Here is a 5013-nt window from a genome sequence, read left to right as displayed (position 1 = left end):
GTCACCTGGCAGCAAACCCGTAAGTTATTTGAACAGCTGCTTATTCTTGTTAACAAAAAACGACAGTAAAGAATGTATATAAAGAGAGACCAATGTCAAAACCGCCCAGACTAGTGAACAGAGGTCGACAAGAGGTTCGCGAAGTTACACCACTTAATTATTGCCCGAACCGCCCATTTCTGAGCCAAAAATATCCTTTTAGAATGGGAAGAGTTACCGCAAAATATAGTACCATACGACATAAGCCAATGAAAATAAGCATAGTAGACTAATTTTCGAGTCGAGCGATCACTTACTTTAGATACCGTTCGAATAGTAAAAATGGCAGCATTTCGTATTTGAACAAGATTCTGAACGTGGGCTTCCAACGACAGTTTACTATCTACTGAACATCTAGAAATTTGAAATGTTCAATTTCACTAATCATATAACCCATTCTGTGAAATTGAAACGTCGGATTATGTTGAATTATGTGTTAGAAAGTGTAAAAATTGAGTCTTACTGTGATTTAGCGTTAGTTTATTTTCTACAAGCCATGAACTTACGTCATGAACTGCACTGTTTGAAACCGAGTCAATGTTGCACACAGCATCATTTACTAACGAGCTAGTGTCATCGGCAAACAGAAATATTTTAGAGTTACCTGTAATACAGAGGGCATATCATTTATATAAATAAGGAACAGCACTCGTCCCAACACTCATCCCTCGGGCACCCCCCCATTTGACCATATTCCACTCAGACCCCACACCACAACCATTCTCAACACAGTGAATAATGACCTTTTGCTGTCTGTTGTAAAAGTAAGAGGTGAACCAATTGTGAGCTGTCCCTGTATTCCGTAATGGACCATCTTCCTCGTGTACCTCATCTCCTATCTTTCAAACTTCACAAAGTTCTCCTGCACACCTTAAAGGACTAGCGCTCCTGGTAAAAAGGATATTACGGAGACATGACTACGCCACAGCCTGTACGATTCTTTCCAGAACGACTTTTTTTTAACTCTACAGAGGTGTGTGTTCTGATATGAAACTTCCTGGCAGATTAAAACTGTACCTCGGTCCGGGTCTAGAAACCAGGATCTTTGCCTTTCGCCTTGGAAAGCAAAGGTACTGAGTTCGAATCCCAAACCGGCACACAGTTTTAATCTGTCAGGTAGTTTCTATTAATAGTAGGTTGACAGAACTGAACATCAGCTGTGAGGAATATAGAATGAAGATAAATGAAAAGGAGGCTAAGGCAGTGCTTTTTGCAAGCCAATCAAGGAAGATAAAAGTGAAAAATTGTGATAAGTTAGTGGAACAAGTTAATAACTTCAGGTATCCAAGATGCAAAATTACGAGTAACATGACGTGTAATCAATAAATACAAACAAGGGCAGCTACTGCAAAAGAAGTGTTTTGCAGGTGAAGTACTTTCTGTGGCCAATCAGATAACTAATTGAGGGAAGGTTAGTGATGTGTTTTGAATGGAACGTTGTCCTATGTGTTGCTGAAAAATGGACATTTCGATAGAGGGAGGATAAATGCTTAGAGGCTTTTGAAATGTGGATCTGGAGCAGAGTGGAAGTTGTAAAATGGGCACATAAGATAAGAAATGAGGCTGTTTTAAAGAGAGTGAATGGGAAAAGACAAATAGTGGAAACAAATAAGAGGAGGAAAAGAAATTGGCTAGCGCGCTGGGTGAGAGGAATAACAACTGGAAAGAGCACCAGACGTAGAAGAAGATACTAATTAATTGACGACATCAAGATAAATGCATCATATGAAAATTTTAGCGGAAATCCGATGAGGATTGGAAAATGTTGAACTTGGAGTGATAGACCTGCCTAATGGGCAGAACACATCATAATGATCATCATTAGATCTACTAAATACATAACTAGTAATTATCAACAATTTTCAGATGTGAGCATGACCGAATAACGTGATGTGAGAAGCCACAGCCTAACCTCGTTTTACAAGGAAACATGATGGACGTCTTAATATGACAACAGAAAGTTGTAAGTTTTCTGCACATATCAGAACTGTACCAACGCTGGCCTGAAGTTGATAGAGTTTCTGTGTCCCCAGGGGGTGACAATAATGTTCGACGCAATAAAAAAAATATCAATCGCAAATCAAATACATCAACACTTGTCGTCGTTAATAAATTCTTTTAGCTGTTTGTCTGAGTTGGAGAAATTACAAGAAAAAGCCAGGGTTGCACAGCAATTTTCCGTGAATGAAGGAATGTTACAAAACAGTGAAATTCGAGACGAAGTACTATTTACTGAACATCGTGAAGACAACACAACGAATAACATGTTTTGATAAAAAAGAACTGACATCTTGGTGAATTGTTCGTTGCAAGCGTCTAATTATCGGAAAAATGTTTGTGTATACTGACTCCATTCGCCACATATTACGAGATGGAGACAAAGCTTTAATTACCACCTCGAAAATTGAAGTTACGTTTTCATTTGCTTGCAGGTACATGTATGCAGTACGGGTACAGGTTGAAATCCGCGCGCCACTGTATCGTTGCACTGCGCTATAGGAGCCAAAGCAAAATGACAAAGTGGAGTATGTTGCGAAAATTCGTTTTCTGCATTTAAAGCGGAAAAACGCTGCAGCGATCCATGATGAGTTGGCAGACGTGTACAGCAACAATACACTATGTACGAAGTGCGATAAAAAAGCAACGGCAATTTTTTAATTTCGGGAGCATTATGCATCCGATTTTCAAAATTTCTTCATCTTGTTGGTACACATTTTCAGCTGTTTTGAATATTTAGTTTATTGTTGACTAAAAGATTATATGTGTTTGCAAGTGCTCGACCACAATTTTTACTTTCGAAAAAGATGGATCGAGGAATTTGCATTAAATTTTCCTTGAAAAATGGAATAAATTTAGCATCGCATTCGAAACGGTGCCTATGGCTTTTGGCGAACATACTATGAATAAGACAAGAGTTTACGAGTGGTGTAAGCGTTTCAAAGAGAGTCGAGAAAACGCTGAAGACGTCGACCGCCCTGGATGCCCTAGCACATCAGTTACTGACGACAAAGTGGAAGATGTAAAGAGAATTGTTCTGGAAAATCGCCGAATCACCATAAGAGAGGTTCCTGGTGATGTCGCTATATCCTTTGGCTCATGCGAAGCAATTTCTTTTTTAAGTTTTGGGAATGAAACCTGTAACAGCAAAGTTTGTTCCGAAATTGTTGAATTTCGACCAAAATCGACTTCACGTAGACATCACTCAGGATTTGCTGAATGAAGTCGACAACGATTCAGAACTTCTAAAGAAGGTTAATACAGCTGATGAAACGGGTAAACGGGTATGATGTTGAAACCAAGGCCATCTTTCTATTCCCAGGGTTGAGTTAAAGAAGGTCTTCCAAAATTGAAAAAAGCGATGGCACAAACGTATCATATCTGAGGGGTATTACTATGAAGGGGACGAAGTTGATGTTGATGAATAAATAAAGGCCGGCCGCAGTGACCGAGCGGTTCTAGGCGCTACAGGCTGGAACCGCGCGACCGCTATGGCCGCAGGTTCGAATCCTGCCTCGGGCATGGATGTGTGTGATGTCCTTAGGTTAGTTAGGTTTAAGTAGTTCTAAGTTCTAGGGAACTGGTGACTTCAGACGTTAAGTCCCATAGTGCTCAGAGCCATTTGAACCAATAAATAAAGATTCTTTAAGAAAAGAAAAAAATTCCGTAACTTTTTGATCGTACCTCGTGTGACACAGTGGTTAGGTGTCGCTAGCGCCTCCAATGTAGTAAAACGAGTCTCAATGATGCAGAACGAATAGCGGATCATATCTCTGTGAAGAATCGGGAATCGCAAGAGGAGATGACGCCCTGCTGCTCGTAGACCAGCGCATTAAAATCGAGGCTATAGTGAAAAAAGTGGTCAGTGAGTCACAGATCAGTTTCAGCATCTCGGACGACATTTTGAAAGTGGCTAAGGTCGGCGATCTCTCGGGTCTGCGATAGCTCAATCGCTTTCGAAAAAACCGCGCGAGGTGAGGCAGCAGCGGATATATTTTCAGTTGCGTCAGGACAATCCAGGTGACTTCTTTAGCCGCCTAATAACCACCGGAAGAGTACCATATGTATCACCGTGACCCTAAGGCAAAGGAGAAAGGGAAGTACTGAAAACATGTGGGTTCCTCACCACCAGCAAAGGCTAAGTCCTAACAATCATCGGGCAATTAGGTCTTCCATGGTGCGGTTCTAACAGAGTATACTTGTAAGGGGCAGACTACTACAGGAGTACAGTAGCGAAACGAGACGAGGCTGCCAGAGGCTGTCAAGTCGAAGCGTCGCGGGAAGCTGTCCAAGCTGTATTTTTACTCCAGCCCATTCTGCACAGGTCAGTCACACATGCAGCTTGTTTCGTCCATTAAATTTTGCCTCATCCACGTTTTGACACGACATGGCGCACGGTGCGTTCTTCCTCTTTCCTTGATCGATGAAAACGTGGCTTGCTATTCTAGAAAAACGACGAGGTGATTTTCGAGCAGGAACGTTTCCTGAACACCCCAAAAACAACTCTTGGAACCAAGTATGCCATCAAGTCATCCAGCGTTGGGGCAAGTGCGTCGCTTTGAAGGGTGATTATGTAGAGAAGGACTAACACTCTGTTTCGCAGTGACAACTTTATTTTTTTCAATGACAGGCGTTGATATACATCAACGGGGACTGTTGAAAACGTGCACCCCGACCGGGACTCGAACCCAGGATCTCCTGCTTACATGGCAGACGCTCTACCCATCTGAGCCACCGAGGGCACAGAGAATAGTGCGACTGCAGGGATTTATCCCTTGCACGCTCCCCATGAGACCCACATTCCCAACTTAAATGTCCACACACTAGTGCTCCTGCCCATTACACTCATTACTTGCGGCAGACAATCTTACCGAGTCCCATAAGACTTCGGGCAATACGCGTGCATCCAGCACAGAAGAAGAAAGGTCAATGGCCGGTTAGCCTTAACTATATGAAGAGCAGATACCATCGGTGACC

At 42.1% G+C, this 5013-nt stretch overlaps 1 non-coding gene across 1 annotated transcript; it reads right to left on the bottom strand.

Moving 5' to 3' along the window:
- Positions 1 to 4703: 4703 nt before the first annotated feature.
- Positions 4704 to 4778, bottom strand: Trnat-ugu (transfer RNA threonine (anticodon UGU)). The gene has a single exon. It is a non-coding gene; the product is annotated as a tRNA-Thr (tRNA).
- Between the last annotated feature and the right edge of the window lie 235 nt (positions 4779 to 5013).

The sequence above is a fragment of the Schistocerca cancellata genome, chromosome 2, assembly GCF_023864275.1.
Source record: "Schistocerca cancellata isolate TAMUIC-IGC-003103 chromosome 2, iqSchCanc2.1, whole genome shotgun sequence".
Taxonomy (NCBI): Eukaryota; Metazoa; Arthropoda; class Insecta; order Orthoptera; family Acrididae; genus Schistocerca; species Schistocerca cancellata.
The sequence above is the reverse complement of the archived record's forward strand: the minus strand, read 5'-3'. Positions and strand labels throughout refer to the sequence as shown.